The sequence below is a fragment of the Pseudophryne corroboree genome, chromosome 11 (assembly GCF_028390025.1).
Source record: "Pseudophryne corroboree isolate aPseCor3 chromosome 11, aPseCor3.hap2, whole genome shotgun sequence".
NCBI lineage: Eukaryota > Metazoa > Chordata > Amphibia > Anura > Myobatrachidae > Pseudophryne > Pseudophryne corroboree.
In genome coordinates, this window is record NC_086454.1 from 236,023,621 (window position 1) to 236,041,470 (window position 17,850).

The 17,850-nt window shown below is 47.7% G+C and overlaps 1 long non-coding RNA gene and 2 pseudogenes across 1 annotated transcript in view; all 3 read left to right on the top strand.

Moving 5' to 3' along the window:
* Nucleotides 1–16,423, top strand: part of LOC134969384 (uncharacterized) — a 35,996-nt gene extending 19,573 nt beyond the window's left edge. The window contains exons 2-3 of the long non-coding RNA XR_010189467.1: nt 12,472–12,594; nt 12,685–16,423. This is a non-coding gene — a long non-coding RNA (uncharacterized LOC134969384). The remainder of the gene's footprint in view (nt 1–12,471; nt 12,595–12,684) is intronic.
* On the top strand, nt 2,502–2,620 carry LOC134971556 (5S ribosomal RNA; annotated as a pseudogene).
* Nucleotides 2,737–2,854, top strand: LOC134970418 (5S ribosomal RNA; annotated as a pseudogene).
* Nucleotides 16,424–17,850: the final 1,427 nt, after the last annotated feature.

The window sequence follows — 17,850 nt, forward strand, 5'->3', positions numbered from 1 at the left end:
ATTTATCCGAATTAATACCTGTTGTAACTAACAGATGAATCAAGGAGGATTAGTAATATCGAAGGTCCCAGTAATATTGGGCACCTGTGTGTCCATTTAGGCAGGGAGGATTGGATGATGTGGGGAAAATTGAATGGTTTTGAGTGTGAGATAGAGAAGGTGTTCTTGTAAAGATAGAGCTGATAATTCATTAGTAGATGAGGATTGTCCCATGTCAATCTTGCTGAAGTGTTTTTTCAAGAGAAGTTTGCGACCAAAGAGTCTAAGATGAGTTTCCCATTTGAAACGATTAAAGTTGGTAGTGGGTGAGAAAGAGAGACCCTTCTCCAAGACCTCTATTTGATCATTTGTTAAATTATGATCAGATAGGTTGATTATTTTTAGGTTTGAAGTGGTGGATATTGTTATTTCCTCCTTCTGGACGGATAACGACGGGGTTGTGGAGATCCCCATCTTTCTCTTGTGTTTCTTCCTCCTGCCCCGCCTTGTTTTTGTTTTGCGGGGCGGCCTCGGGGTTTGCCCCTGTTTTCCTCTAAAAAAGAGGAAGTGGTGGAGGAAGACGAGTGAAGACTGAAGTCTCTCCTTCGTTGGTGGGATTCTCTCAGATCAGTATTTGAGGAGTTGTTATCCTCATTATCAGATGGTTCAATTTCTGAAGAAGATGGAGTGTAGTCTTGTCTTGTTTGTTCCCTCCTGCGTGGTGGATTAGTCCATTTAAAGATATGTCCTGAGGTAAAATCCCGTTTATCTCTAGAGAACTTGTTTTTCTTCCGATCTATGATACCATCTTCGTAGGTTTCCAGATCTTTTTTAATTTTACTAAAACAAGTCTGGAAGGTGGAGTCTTTCTCCCACTGTTCTAATTTGAGTCCTAATCTATCCACTTCTTTGGTGCATTCTTATAGGACTATGCGATTGTGTTTAATCAGCACACTAATCAATTCCTGAGAGCATTTCAGGAGGCATGTCTCCCAATCTCTTTTCAAATTGTCAGTGGAAAATTCAAAGGAAGGAAAAAGTTTGGGTCGTAGACCCCTGGGAGTGATCTTTTGTTTGAGGTAGTGTTCTAAACTGGTCACGTCCCAGTCGACTCTGATTCGTTATATTTCATTTTATTTCATTTCATTTTCATTATACATTCATTTTCATTTTTAATATTTTATTAATTAATTTCACTATAATATTATTACAACATCCACTTATTTCACTGTCATTATCATCCTGTTATCCCTTGACACAGTTGCTCTTCCTCAACCAGAGCAAACACCTTCTCTATCTCACACTCAAAACCATTCAATTTTCCCCACATCATCCAATCCTCCCTGCCTAAATGGACACACAGGTGCCCAATATTACTGGGACCTTCGATATTACTAATCCTCCTTGATTCATCTGTTAGTTACAACAGGTATTAATTCGGATAAATCTGTCCGCCACCCTTCCAAACCATCTTCACATTCTTGCATTGCTCAATCCGTAATCAATCCCAATTAAACTTCCATCAAACCAAGCTGCAACACATTCTATTATAATCAATCCCTTATTATATCATTGGTTCGTGTATCCTATTTAAGGGATCATCAGGTGAGAGAGAACACGGGGCTTCCGTGAACAAGCCTACAGGTGAAACGTACGTCGGAAACCTGACGTCCAACAAGTGACGTCACTGCGGCTTCGCCCTCTCCGGAACGGGCGGCCGCACGGTCACAGAACACGGAGCACGGAGCTCGGCCATAAACTCCAGCAACCGTTCGCAGGGACATCTGCAACATTGGAAAATGGTAACCTCTAACTATATGTTCATTTCCAAGCAGCGCACCAGAACCTATTTGGCGTGACTATCCCTGCATTTGCTCCGTAACTATACTCAGAATTGATTCTATTTATACAGCCATTTCAGAAGTATACTGCAAGCTCATTCATACTTATATTTATATTTCCACCAGACTGAAAAAGGTACTTGTGTTGTGCTGCTCACATTGTATCCATGCAGCCTAACCCAATAACAACATTTGTTTCTATACAGTTTTTTTCATTATCATTGGAAACGATTTTTTAGTAACAGAAACACAAGAATTGCTATATCAGCTACCCATAAGTGTTTAACATATGGGCTAAAGACTTTCAATAATAATTTTTGTCTTTTTGCTGTTTATCACATGGACATAGACTACCTTTTTTTCTTCTTTTTTCATTCTTTTCGATAATATTGGCTACTCACAGCAAAAAAATAGAAAAGATTTTCCCAGTTTGTATTAATATCCACGAAAAAAGATTGATACTGATTGCTACAATTTACCACTCCTATATTTGACTGATGAAAGTCTGGGAGAAAGACATTGTGCTTATACTGAGTTCATAGCTCTATCGGTTAAAAGACAGCAGCAGTATTTACTTACACAGACTCCCTCACTTGGAATTTCAGTGACAGGAGCTTACAAGCACTGTCAGATACCATTACTGAATTTAGAGGTGTGTCTGCCAATTTTCTGATTTACTTGGCCCACGGCCATACTATCCTGATTACGCCCGATCACATCTGATCTGGGAAGCTAAGCAGACAAAGGCCTGGTCAGTACTTGGATGGGAGACCTCCAGGGAATACTAGGTGCTGTGGGCCATTTTTCTTGAGGAGAATCCTCATATCACACCGCAATTTCCCAATATTATATACAGTGGGTTTATCAGACCCACAGACCTCCATTTAGTACCAACAGTATTTCTTGATAATAATTGGCCCACGGCCATACTACCCTGAATGCGCCCGATCACGTCCGATCTTGGAAGCTAAGCAGGTATGGCCTGGTCAGTACGTGGATGGGAGACCTCCAGGGAATACTAGGTGCTGTGGGCCATTTTCTTTCAGGAAATTCTTGAACTATTTTCTTCAGAGCTTACTCCATACTTCGATTCTTTCTGTGACGTGTACACATTATGATTCCTATACATATATAATTATAACACAAATATTTTCACCTGTTATATCTAGAACCATATTTGTTACAATGGCAATCTAGATTCTTACATTTATAATTTTTAATATTCTATATTTTGTTCACCCCAAGAACAGTGAATTCTTAGCCAATTAATAAAAGTTAAGTTTTAATCAATCCATCAAGAGGAAAGACTTCAAACGGTCCTCCTCTTCATCATTTAATAATTATAATTTACAAAGAGTGCTTCCACACAAGGGTATTTTGTCTTTCTCTTGCTTTCCTCTTGTAGTCAAACTACAAAATCTGTGGGAGCACCACCAAAACTCAGTACTATTTATGATTTACAATAATAGTCAATATTTTGGTATCTAATAGATTTATTTCTTTGCTAATTACAACACATACTATTCAAGCTGGTGCAAATCCACAACCCCCCTTCCTCTACAATAGCTCTAGACGCTCTGGTAACACCGTGGGTGTACCAGTCAGGGTATTTGTTCCCTCCTCTGCCTCTCATACCCAAGGTACTGAGATTGATAAGATGGAGAGGAGTAAGCACTATATTCGTGGCTCCGGATTGGCCAAGAAGGATTTGGTAACCGGAACTTCAAGAGATGCTCACGGAGGATCCGTGGCCTCTACCTCTAAGAAGGGACCTGCTCCAGCAAGGACCCTGTCTGTTCCAAGACTTACCGCGGCTGCGTTTGACGGCATGGCGGTTGAACGCCGGATCCTGAAGGAAAAAAAAAGGCATTCCGGATGAAGTCATCCCTATCCTGATCAAAACCAGGAAGGATGTAACCGCAAAAACATTATCACCGCAATTGGCGAAAATATGTTGCGTGGTGCGAGGCCAGTAAGGCCCGACGGTGGAAATTCAACTGGGTCGATTCCTACATTTCCTGCAAACAGGAGTGTCTATGGGCCTGAAATTGGGGTCCATTAAGGTTCAAATTTCGGCCCTGTCAATTTTCTTCCAAAAAGAACTAGCTTCAGTCCCTGAAGTTCAGACGTTTGTGAAAGGGGTACTGTATATACAGCCTCCTTTTGTGCCTCCAGTGGCACCTTGGGATCTAAATGTAGTTTTTGGGTTCCAAAAGTCACATTGGTTTGAACCACTTAAATATGTGGAGTTAAAATATCTCACATGGAAAGTGGTCATGCTGTTGGCCCTGGCCTGGGCCAGGCGCGTGTCAGAATTGGCGGCTTTATCCTGAAAAAGCCCTTATCTGATGTTTCATTCGGACAGGGCGGAATTGAGGACTCGTCCTCAGTTTCTCCCTAAGGTGGTTTCAGCGTTTCACCTGAACCAACCTATTTGTGGTGCCTGCGGCTACTAGGGACTTGGAGGACTCCAAGTTGCTAGACGTTGTCAGGGCCCTGAAAATATATGTTTCCAGGAGGGCTGGAGTCAGGAAATCTGACTCGCTGTTTATCCTGTATGCACCCAACAAGCTGGGTGCTCCTGCTTCTAAGCAGACTATTGCTCGTTGGATTTGTAGTACAATTCAGCTTGCACATTCTGTGGCAGGCCTGCCACAGCCAAAAATCTGTAAATGCCCACTCCACAAGGAAGGTGGGCTCATCTTGGGCGGCTGCCCGAGGGGTCTCGGCTTTACAACTTTGCCGAGCAGCTACTTGGTCAGGAGCAAATACGTTTGTAAAATTCTACAAAATTGATATCCTGGCTGAGGAGGACCTGGAGTTCTCTCATTTGGTGCTGCAGAGTCATCCGCACTCTCCCGCCCGTTTGGGAGCTTTGGTATAATCCCCATGGTCCTTACGGAGTCCCCAGCATCCACTTAGGACGTTAGAGAAAATAAGAATTTACTTACCGATAATTCTATTTCTCATAGTCCGTAGTGGATGCTGGGCGCCCATCCCAAGTGCGGATTGTCTGCAATACTTGTACATAGTTATTGTTACAAAAATCGGGTTATTATTGTTGTGAGCCATCTTTCAGAGGCACCTCTGTTATCATGCTGTGAACTGGGTTCAGATCACAGGTTATACGGTGTGATTGGTGTGGCTGGTATGAGTCTTACCCGGGATTCAAAATCCTTCCTTATTGTGTACGCTCGTCCGGGCACAGTATCCTAACTGAGGCTTGGAGGGGGGTCATAGGGGGCGGAGCCAGTGCACACCAGATAGTCCTAAAGCTTTCTTTAGATGTGCCCAGTCTCCTGCGGAGCCGCTATTCCCCATGGTCCTTACGGAGTCCCCAGCATCCACTACGGACTATGAGAAATAGAATTATCGGTAAGTAAATTCTTATTTTTGGGGGGTCTGTTTGTTTTTTGGGTGTTTTTGTGTGTGTTGTTTTTCTTTTGTTTATTTTATTTATTTTGGGGGGGGGCTTTGGTTTTCTTTATTTTGGGGGGTCTGTTTGTTTTGGGTGTTTTGGGGTGTGTTGTTTTTCTTTTATTTCAGGGTGTTTTTTTTTTTTTTGGGGGGGGGGGGATCTTGTTCTTGCCCCAGGCACTGCAGTGGCAGATGGGGATACTGGACAAACCCCACTGCCGGACAAGGTATTTCTCTAACGTCCTAGTGGATGCTGGGGACTCCAAAAGGACCATGGGGAATAGCGGCTCCGCAGGAGACTGGGCACAAAGTAAAAGCTTTAGGACTAGCTGGTGTGCACTGGCTCCTCCCCCCATGACCCTCCTCCAAGCCTCAGTTAAGATTTTGTGCCCGAACGAGAAGGGTGCAATCTAGGTGGCTCTCCTGAGCTGCTTAGAGTAAAAGTTTAAATAGGTTTTTTATTTTCAGTGAGACCTGCTGGCAACAGGCTCACTGCATCGAGGGACTAAGGGGAGAAGAAGCGAACTCACCTGCGTGCAGAGTGGATTGGGCTTCTTAGGCTACTGGACATTAGCTCCAGAGGGACGATCACAGGCCCAGCCATGGATGGGTCCCGGAGCCGCGCCGCCGGCCCCCTTACAGATGCTGAAGCAAGAAGAGGTCCATAAATCGGCGGCAGAAGACTTTCCTGTCATCATAAGGTAGCGCACAGCACTGCAGCTGTGCGCCATTGCTCTCAGCACACTTCACACTTCGGTCACTGAGGGTGCAGGGCGCTGGGGGGGGGCGCCCTGGGAAGCAATGAATTTACCTTATTTGGCAAAAAATACATCACATATAGCTCCTGGGCTATATGGATGTATTTAACCCCTGCCAGTTTTCCAGAAAAAAGCGGGAGAAGAGCCCGCCGTGAAGGGGGCGGGGCCTATCTCCTCAGCACACAGCGCCATTTTTCCAACACAGCTCCGCTGGTAGGAAGGCTCCCAGAATCTCCCCTGCATCCTGCAACTACAGAAACAGGGTAAAAAAGAGAGGGGGGCACTTATTTGGCAAAATAACAGATATGAGCAGCTATAAGGGATAGACACTTATTGTAAGGTTGTCCCTATACATATATAGCGCTCTGGTGTGTGCTGGCAAACTCTCCCTCTGTCTCCCCAAGGGGCTAAGTGGGTCCTGTCCTCTATCAGAGCATTCCCTGTGTGTGTGCTGGGTGTCGGTACGTGTGTGTCGACATGTATGAGGAGGAAAATGATGTGGAGGCGGAGCAATTGCCTATAATGGTGATGTCACTCCCTAGGGAGTCGACACCTGAATGGATGGCCGTAATTAAGGAATTACGTGACAGTGTCGGCACGTTACAGAAAACTGTTGACGACATGAGACAGCCGGCAGCTCAGTTAGTGCCTGTCCAGGCGTCTCAAACACCGTCAGGGGCTATTAAACGCCCGTTACCTCAGTGGGTCGACACGGACCCAGACACTGACTCCAGTGTCGACGGTGAAGAAACAAACGTATTTTCCAGTAGGGCCACACGTTACATGATCACGGCAATGAAGGAGGTTTTGCACATCTCTGATACTGCAAGTACCACAAAAAGGGGTATTATGTGGGGTGTGAAAAAACTACCCGTAGTTTTTCCTGAATCAGATGAATTGAATGAAGTGTGTGATGAAGCGTGGGTTACCCCCGACAAAAAACTGCTAATTTCTAAAAAATTATTGGCACTATATCCCTTCCCACCAGAGGTTAGGGCTCGTTGGGAAACACCCCCTAGGGTGGATAAGGCGCTCACACGCTTATCAAAACAAGTGGCGTTACCGTCTCCAGAAACGGCCGCCCTTAAGGAGCCAGCAGATAGGAGGCTGGAAAATATCCTTAAAAGTATATACACTCATACTGGTGTTATACTGCGACCAGCAATCGCCTCAGCCTGGATGTGCAGTGCTGGGGTGGCTTGGTCGGATTCCCTGACTGAAAATATTGATACCCTGGACAGGGACAATATATTATTGACTATAGAGCATTTAAAGGATGCATTCCTATATATGCGAGATGCACAGAGAGACATTTGCACTCTGGCATCAAGAGTAAGTGCGATGTCCATTTCTGCCAGAAGAGGATTATGGACGCGACAGTGGTCAGGGGATGCGGATTCCAAACGGCATATGGAAGTATTGCCGTATAAAGGGGAGGAGTTATTTGGGGGCGGTCTATCGGACCTGGTGGCCACGGCAACGGCTGGGAAATCCACCTTTTTACCCCAAGTCACCTCGCAGCAGAAAAAGATACCGTCTTTTCAGGCTCAGTCCTTTCGTCCCCATAAGGGCAAGCGGGCAAAAGGCCACTCATATCTGCCCCGGGGCAGAGGAAGGGGAAAAAGACTGCAACAGACAGCTTCTTCCCACGAACAGAAGCCCTCCCCCGCTTCTGCCAAGTCCTCAGCATGACGCTGGGGCCTTACAAGCGGACTCAGGCACGGTGGGGGCCCGTCTCAAGAATTTCAGCGCACAGTGGGCTCACTCGCAAGTGGACCCCTGGATCCTGCAGGTAGTATCTCAGGGGTACAAATTGGAATTCGAGACGTCTCCCCCTCGCCGGTTCCTGAAGTCTGCTTTACCAACGTCTACCCCCGACAGGGAGGCGGTATTGGAAGCCATTCACAAGCTGTATTCCCAGCAAGTGATAATCAAGGTACCCCTCCTACAAGAGGGAAAGGGGTATTACTCCACGCTGTTTGTGGTACCGAAGCCGGACGGCTCGGTGAGACCCATTTTAAATCTGAAAGCCTTGAACACTTACATAAAAAGGTTCAAGTTCAAGATGGAGTCACTCAGAGCAGTGATAGCGAACCTGGAAGAAGGGGACTACATGGTGTCTCTGGACATCAAGGATGCTTACCTCCATGTCCCAATTTGCCCTTCTCACCAAGGGTACTTCAGGTTTGTGGTACAGAACTGTCATTATCAGTTTCAGACGCTGCCGTTTGGATTGTCCACGGCACCCCGGGTCTTTACCAAGGTAATGGCCGAAATGATGATTCTTCTTCGAAGAAAAGGCGTCTTAATTATCCCTTACTTGGACGATCTCCTGATAAGGGCACGGTCCAGAGAACAGTTAGAGGTCGGAGTAGCACTATCTCAAATAGTACTACGACAGCACGGATGGATTCTAAATATTCCAAAATCGCAGCTGATTCCGACGACAAGAGAAAGCCAGGGAGTTATCCGACCTAGTCAGGAAACTCCTAAGACCAGGCCAGGTGTCAGTGCATCAGTGCACAAGGGTCCTGGGAAAGATGGTGGCTTCTTACGAAGCGATTCCATTCGGCAGATTCCACGCAAGAACTTTTCAGTTGGATCTGCTAGACAAATGGTCCGGATCGCATCTTCAAATGCATCAGCGGATAACCCTGTCTCCAAGGACAAGGGTGTCTCTCCTGTGGTGGTTACAGAGTGCTCATCTCCTAGAGGGCCGCAGATTCGGCATTCAGGATTGGGTCCTGGTGACCACGGATGCCAGCCTGAGAGGCTGGGGAGCAGTCACACAGGGAAAAAATTTCCAGGGCTTGTGGTCAAGCATGGAAACGTCACTTCACATAAATATCCTGGAACTAAGGGCCATTTACAATGCCCTAAGTCAGGCAAGGCCTCTGCTTCAGGGTCAGCCAGTATTGATCCAGTCGGACAACATCACGGCAGTCGCCCACGTAAACAGACAGGGCGGCACAAGAAGCAGGAGGGCAATGACGGAAGTGGCAAGGATTCTTCGCTGGGCGGAAAATCATGTGATAGCACTGTCAGCAGTGTTCATTCCGGGAGTGGACAACTGGGAAGCAGACTTCCTCAGCAGACGCGATCTTCACCCGGGGGAGTGGGGACTTCACCCAGAAGTCTTCCACATGATTGTAAACCGTTGGGAAAAACCAAAGGTGGACATGATGGCGTCTCGCCTCAACAAAAAACTGGACAGATATTGCTCCAGGTCAAGGGACCCTCAGGCAATAGCTGTAGACGCTCTGGTAACACCGTGGGTGTACCGGTCAGTGTATGTGTTCCCTCCTCTTCCTCTCATACCAAAAGTACTGAGAATCATAAGAAGGAGAGGAGTAAAGACTATACTCGTGGCTCCGGATTGGCCAAGAAGGACTTGGTACCCGGAAATTCAAGAGATGCTCACGGAAGACCCGTGGCCTCTACCTCTAAGACAGGACCTGCTCCAGCAGGGACCATGTCTGTTCCAAGACTTACCGCGGCTGCGTTTGACGGCATGGCGGTTGAACGCCGGATCCTGAAGGAAAAAGGCATTCCGGATGAAGTCATCCCTACCCTGATCAAAGCCAGGAAGGATGTAACCGTACAACATTATCACCGTATTTGGCGTAAATATGTTGCGTGGTGCGAGGCCAGGAAGGCCCCTACGGAGGAATTTCAACTGGGTCGATTCCTGCATTTCCTGCAAACAGGACTGTCTATGGGCCTCAAATTAGGGTCCATTAAGGTTCAAATTTCGGCCCTGTCGATATTCTTCCAAAAAGAACTAGCTTCTGTTCCTGAAGTTCAGACGTTTGTCAAGGGAGTACTGCATATACAGCCTCCTTTTGTGCCTCCAGTGGCACCTTGGGATCTCAATGTAGTGTTGGGATTCCTAAAATCACATTGGTTTGAACCACTCACCACTGTGGACTTGAAATATCTCACATGGAAAGTGGTAATGCTGTTAGCCCTGGCTTCAGCCAGGCGTGTATCAGAATTGGCGGCTTTATCCTATAAAAGCCCTTACCTAATTTTTCATACGGACAGGGCAGAATTGAGGACTCGTCCTCAATTTCTCCCTAAGGTGGTTTCAGCATTTCACTTAAACCAACCTATTGTGGTGCCTGCGGCTACTAGGGACTTGGAGGATTCCAAGTTGCTGGACGTAGTCAGGGCCCTGAAAATATATGTTTCCAGGACGGCTGGAGTCAGAAAATCTGACTCGCTGTTTATCCTGTATGCACCCAACAAGCTGGGTGCTCCTGCTTCTAAGCAGACGATTGCTCGTTGGATTTGTAGTACAATTTAGCTTGCACATTCTGTGGCAGGCCTGCCACAGCCAAAATCTGTAAAAGCCCATTCCACACGGAAAGTGGGCTCATCTTGGGCGGCTGCCCGAGGGGTCTCGGCTTTGCAACTTTGCCGAGCAGCTACTTGGTCAGGGGCAAACACGTTTGCTAAATTCTACAAATGTGATACCCTGGCTGAGGAGGACCTGGAGTTCTCTCATTCGGTGCTGCAGAGTCATCCGCACTCTCCCGCCCGTTTGGGAGCTTTGGTATAATCCCCATGGTCCTTTCGGAGTCCCCAGCATCCACTAGGACGTTAGAGAAAATAAGAATTTACTTACCGATAATTCTATTTCTCATAGTCCGTAGTGGATGCTGGGCGCCCATCCCAAGTGCGGATTGTCTGCATTACTTGTACATAGTTATTGTTACAAAAATCGTGTTATTGTTGTTGTGAGCCATCTTTTCAGAGGCTCCTTCTGTTATCATGCTGTTAACTGGGTTCAGATCACAAGTTGTACGGTGTGATTGGTGTGGCTGGTATGAGTCTTACCCGGGATTCAAAATCCTTCCTTATTGTGTACGCTCGTCCGGGCACAGTATCCTAACTGAGGCTTGGAGGAGGGTCATGGGGGGAGGAGCCAGTGCACACCAGCTAGTCCTAAAGCTTTTACTTTGTGCCCAGTCTCCTGCGGAGCCGCTATTCCCCATGGTCCTTTCGGAGTCCCCAGCATCCACTACGGACTATGAGAAATAGAATTATCGGTAAGTAAATTCTTATTTTTTCCAGTACTGTTTATTGGGGGGGGGCTTTTTTTTTGGGGGGGGGGGGTTGTTTTTCTTTTTTTTTTTTTTTTTTTTTTTGTGGGGGTGGGGGGTCTTGTTCTTGCCCCATGCACTGCAGTGGCGGATGGGGATACTGGACAAACCCCGCTGCCGGCCAAGGTATTTTTCCCGTACTGTTTATTTTGGGGAGTCCTTTTTGTGGTTTGAAAAAAAAATTATTTTTGTGTGTGGTTTTTATTAGGGGGGGGGGGGTTCGTTTTGGTTTTGCGTGTTTTTTTTTTTTTTTTTACCCCTTGTGCTGCAGCAGTGGATGGGGATATTGGACAACCCAGCTGCACTTTATTTTATTTTTATTTTTTTAAACTGGGCAGTGTCAAAGCACACAGCATCACACACTCCCATAAGTCCTTGGTTTGTCTCCCACCCCCAGAAGTTCACCATTATATATCTCTCACTCCCAGAAGTCCTCGGTCTGTTTTCCACTCCCGGAAGTCCCTGGCTTGTTTCCTTAAGACAATGAACGCGGACAGTAAAACGGATGGCAGTGATGAAGACTATCTCCCCGACTAATCTGAGTTGAGCAGTTCAAATGACAGCAGCGCGGAAGAGACATCTTTTCACAGGAGACAGGCGCTGGAAGAAGCCGAGGCTTCCTCCACAGACGGCGGCCTGAACCGACGGACACATCACGGCGTGTCAGTCCAGGTTCTTACCCAAAAAGGGGATGGTTCCAGAACATATAACAAGAAGAAAAACTTCTGCCTATGGTGTGAGAGGCCATATTCCAAAATTGCGAGGCACGTGGAAGCCGTCCACCGCAGTGAACCAGAGGTAGCAAGGGCACTGAGCTTTGACAAGAACTCCAGGGAAAGGTCAGTGCAGCTGGACCTAATTCGCCACCGGGGGAACTTTGCACATAATATCGGTGTTCTCCGCGAGGGCAGCGGTGTCCTACTACCTTGCAAGCAGCCGGCCAAAGCAGCAGCTCCCCAAGATTTCATGCACTGCGCACACTGCCAAGGTCTGTTCTCCAGGCGACACCTGTGGCAACATGTGAAGAGGTGCCCTCTTCGTAAAAGGGGTGGCCACCCCAAACCTGGTAGAACTCGGGTCCAGTCCCTGTGCACTTACGCCACACCCATTCCGCCAGGTGTTGGCACCGGCCTGTGGAAGTTGTTGAGCCAAATGAATTATGATGATGTGGTACCTGTGATCAAGGGGGACAGCTGCATCATGCAGTTCGGGCAGCACCTCTACAACCGACTGGGGTCTGATGTCGGTAAGCACGAGTACATCCGCCAGAAGCTCCGGGAGGTGGGTCGTCTCCTGCTGCATGCGATGAAGGTCACTCCATTGCGGAGCATGGAAGATTTCATCCGCCCACCCAACTTTTTCTATTTCCAGAACCAATCCAGGTGGCAAGTGATGACTCTGGGGATGAGCCAGAGAGGCAAGCCAGTGAGGTGACAGTGGTGCACACCGAGAAAGAAGCAAACAGTGTGGCAGTGGATGGAGCCATTCCTAAAGGTGGGTGCAACCTTCCATGCTGGTGAGGGGGGGGGTGGCCTTGGCTGGTGATGGCCTTGCAGGGTGACTGACCTTTCCTCTCCCACAAAGGTGACAGCAGAGGTGCTAAGAGAAAACCATGGACCCCAGCGGAAGTCAGAGCCGTTGAAAGACACATGATGCGGTTCATCCACTCCTGCAAGGTTCCGGGCAAGAAGGATTGTGATGCGTGCCTACGGGCTGAAACCCAAGCACTGAAGGCTCTGAACTGTCTTTCAATTAAATTCTACATAAAGAACAGAATAACTGCGATAAAGAGAAAGAACATGAACTAAATAAATAACTAATAAATAAGTAAACAAACACATGCATCCATACACAAATAAATAAATGAATAAATAAATCAATACATAATAAAATGTGGGTGCCATTGCACCCGTTGGCCACCTGGGGGGAGGGTGTCACACATAAATTGATCCATATATTATGTCCCCATGGTCCCCTCCCAGGCCACGCATGCCCGCACCCTCTGTCCCCTTGCACAGGCTACAGGCTGGGCCCTTCCAGGGGTAAGGGAAATGGTGTCCCCATGAGGGATGTTCCATACATGGGTCCCGATGAGGTCACAAAAACAAGTATGTGTGTGTGTGTGTGTGTTTACTATCTCACATAGCCATGTCTGTGTCATATGCTGCAGAAGATGTTTCCTCTCAGGAGGGATCCATTCCATGTACACAGGATTGTAATGCTTTGTCTCAGATCCCTATTGTTGAAGCTAATACTGAGGCTGAAACTCAGGTGTTGAAGAAGTCTATGGCAGTTTGGTCGGGCTCTGTCCCTATTCCTGCAAAATCCCCTAGCATGTTCCCACAGAAATGTGCACTTGCCCAAATTATGCAAGATGACACGGATGCCGATTCTGATACTTCAGACGGTGATGGGTACGTGCTGAGGGGGGCGGCATCCCTTGCAATGGGGGTGCAGCTCATGATTGAGGCCATTAGAGATGTGTTAAACATTAATGACACTACACCTGAACAGGTTGAGGAGGCTTACTTCACTGATAATAAGAAAGCACCGCTAACCTTTCCAGCGTCTAACGAATTAAACGCTATATTTGAAAACTCCTGGGAAAACCCAGAGAAAAAATTCCAGATCCCAAAAAGAGTTCTGGTTGCTTTTCCCTTCCCTGAGGAAGATAGGAAAAAATGGGAAAACCCACCAATTGTTAATGCCTCTGTCTCCAGACTGTCTAAGAAATTGGTTTTACCTGTCCCTGGTTCTACCGCGTTGAAAGAACCGGCTGATCGTAAGATTGACACTACGCTCAAATCCATATACACTGCTTCAGGAGTGGCCTTAAGGCCCACTATTGCCTGTGCATGGATTTCTAAAGCCATAGTAAAGTGGTCAGGCACATTACTAGAGGATTTGGATGCAATGGATAGAAGTGACATTGAATTGTTTTTTTACATAACATACAGGATTCTGCGGGGTTCATGGTGGAATCCATGAAAGACCTGGGTACGCTGACTGCACGGATATCCTCCATGTCGGAATCCGCTCGCAGGGGACTCTGGCTATGCCAGTTGTCTGCAGACGCGGAATCCAGGAGAAGTGTGGAGAACCTACCCTACACAGGTCAGGCTCTATTTGGGGAAGCGTTGGATGCGTGGATTTCCATGGCAACCGCGGGTAAGTCACCTTTCCTTCCCTCTGCTACTCCTTCTACGAAGAAACTGTTTTCTTCAGCTATGCAGCAGTACTTATGGACCGCTAAGACAAGAAAGCACAAGCCTTCTACCACTTTCTTTAGAGGTGGGCGGGTAAAATCCAAAAAGCTTGCACCCGCAGGCTCCCAGGACAAGAGACCTGCTTCTGGTTCCTCAAAATCCTCAGCATGACGGTGGACCTCAAAGCCTGGAGGACGGGCTGGTGGGTGCGAGACTCAGACGTTTCAGTCACGTCTGGGTGTCATCCAGCCTGGATCCCTGGGTACAGGATATTGTGTCCCGGGGTACAGACTGGAGTATCAAGAACTCCCGCCTCACCGATTCTTCAAATCAGGCTTGACAGCTTTGCTGACAGGCAGGGCTATCCTACAGGAAGCCATCCTAAAATTGGAAAAATCACAGGTCATTGTCCCAGTTCTACCTCATAGGCAAAACAAGGGTTATTATTCAAACCTTTTCGTGGTACCGAAACCGGATGGTTCGGTCAGACCAATTTTGAACTTGAAATCCTTGAACCCTTATCTGACGGTGTTCAAATTCAAGATGGAGTCTCTCAGAGCAGTGATTTCATGTCTGGAGGAGGGAGAGTTTCTGGTATCCCTGGATATCAAGGATGCGTACCTCCACATTCCGATTTGGTTGCCTCACAGGCTTATCTCAGATTTGCACTGTTGGACAGTCACTATCAATTCCAGGCACTACCATTCGGCCTCTCCACAGCACCGAGGGTGTTCACCAAGGTGATGGCAGAGATGATGGTTCTCTTCCGCAAACAGGGGGTGAACAAAATCCCATATCTGGACTATCTGCTGATAAAGGCATCGTCCAGGGAGAGGTTGTTGCAGTCCATTGTTCTTATGACTCATCTGCTCAGGGAACACGGTTGGATATTGAATTTTCCAAAATCACATTTGGAGCTGACCAGGAGGTTGTCTTTTTCTGGGAATGATCCTCGACACAGAAGTGCAGAGGGTGTTTCTTCCGGGGGAAAAAGCGTTGGTGATACAAACAATGGTCCGGGATGTCCTGAAGCCAGCCCGGGTTTCGGTTCATCAGTGCATTCGCCTTCTGGGGAAGACGGTGGCCTCTTACGAGGCTCTACAGTATGGAAGGTTTCATGCTCTGCCCTTCCAACTGGATCTCCTGGACAAGTGGTCGGGATCTCATCTACACATGCACCAGAGAATACGTCTGACGCCAAAAGCCAGGATTTCACTCCTCTGGTGGCTACAACTAGTTCACCTTCTGGAGGGCCGCAAGTTCAGGATTCAGGACTGGATTCTTCTAACCACGGATGCAAGTCTCTGGGGCTGGGGCGCAGTCACTCAGGGGGAAACCTTCCAAGGAAGGTGGTCAAACCTGGAATCCAGCCTGCCAATAAACATTTGGGAACTAAGAGCCGTCTACAACGGTCTTTTCCAAGCGGCCCATCTTCTGCAAGATCGAGCCATTCAAGTGCAGTCAGACAATGTAACGACAGTGGCGTACATAAAACGACAGGGCAGAAATAACAAGAATCATCCTCTGGGCAGAAAAACACGCGTTGGCGCTGTCAGCAATCTTCATTCCGGGAGTAGACAACTGTGAAGCGGACTTCCTCAGCAGACACGATCTCCATCCAGGAGAGTGGGGACTCCTTCCGGAGGTGTTCACGGAGGTAACAGATCTTTGGGGTGTACCTCAAATAGACATGATGGCCTCTCGTCTCAACAAGAAGCTTCGGCGGTATTGTTCCAGGTCAAGTGACCCGCAAGACGTGGCGGTGGACGCCCTAGTGACTCCGTGGGTGTTCCAGTCAGTGTACATGTTTCCTCCACTTCCACTCATTCCAAGAGTTCTAAAACTCATAAGGAGAACGAGAGTTCAGGCGATCCTCATTGCTCCGGACTGGCCAAGAAGGGCTTGGTACGCGGATCTTCTGGATCTACTGCTAGAAGAGCCGAGGCCTATTACTCTTCGGGAGGACCTGCTGCAGCAGGGGCCATTCACTTATCAAGACTTACCGCAGGCATGGAGGTTGAACGCCAGATATTAGCTCGGAAGGGCATTCCGAACAAGGGCCCTCATTCCGAGTTGTTCGCTCGCAAGCTGCTTTTAGCAGCTTTACACACGCTAAGCCGCCGCCTACTGGGAGTGAATCTTAGCTTCTTAAAATTGCGAACGAAAGATTCGCAATATAGCGAAAAGACATCTCTGTGCAATTTCTGAGTAGCTCGAGACTTACTCGGCATCTGCGATCAGTTCAGTGCTTGTCGTTCCTGGTTTGACGTCATAAACACACCCAGCGTTCGCCCAGACACTCCTCCGTTTCTCCAGCCACTCCCGCGTTTTTCCCAGAAACGGTAGCGTTTTTTCGCACACACCCATAAAACGGCCAGTTTCCGCCCAGAAACACCCACTTCCTGTCAATCACATTACGATCACCAGAACGAAGAAAAAAACGTGAGTAAAATTCCCAACTGCATAGCAAATTTACTTGGCGCAGTCACAGTGCGGACATTGCGCATGCGCACTAAGCGGAAAATCGCTGCGATGCGAAAAAATTTACCGAGCGAACAACTCGGAATGACCCCCTAGGTTATTCCTACCCTGATACAGGCTAGGAAAGGAGTAAATGTCTAAACATTACCATTGTATTTGGGATAAATATGTATCTTGGTGTGAGTCCAAGAAGTTTCCTACAATGGAGTTTCAACTGGGATGGTTTCTCCTCTTCCTGCAAGCAGGTGTGGATATGGGCCTGAGGTTAGGATCCGTAAAGGTCCAGATTTCGTCCCTATCCATTTTCTTCTAGAAACAGTTGGCTTCCCTCCTGGAGGTTCAGACCTTTTTGAAAGGGGTTCTGCACATCCAGCCTCCCTTTGTGCCGCCTATGACACCATGGGATCTTAACATGGTGCTGCAGTTTCTCCAATCGGATTGGTTCAAGCCTCTACAGGAGGTTGAGGTCAAGTTTCTCACATGGAAGGCTTAGCTTCTGCTAGACGTGTGTCGGAGCTGGGGGCTTTGTCTTTTAAGAGCCCCTACTTTATCTTCCATGAAGATAGAGCTGAGCCCCGGACATGTCAGCAGTTCCTTCTGAAGGTTGTGTCGGCATTTCATATCAACCAACCTATTGTGGTGCCAGGGCTCAGTAAATTTATGTAAAGTGGACTACTCGTCACAGAAAATCGGACTCTCTGTTTGTCCTGCATGATCCCAAGAAACTTGGGTGTCCTGCTTCTAAGCAGACGATCTCTCGCTGGATCAGGTTCACTATCCAGCATGCGTATTCTACGGCAGGCTTGCCGTGTCCTACGTCTGTTAAGGCCCACTCTACTCGTAAGGTGGGTTCTTCTTGGGCTGCTGTCCGGGGTGTCTCGGCTGTACAGCTTTGCCGAGCGGCTACTTGGTCGGGGTCGAACACATTTGCAAAGTTCTGCGAGTTCGATACCTTGGCCGCTGAGGACCTGAAGTTTGGTCAATCAGTTCTGCGGGAGCCTCCGCGCTCTCCCTCCCGTTCTGGGAGCTTTGATACAACCCCATGGTACTAATGTGGACCCTA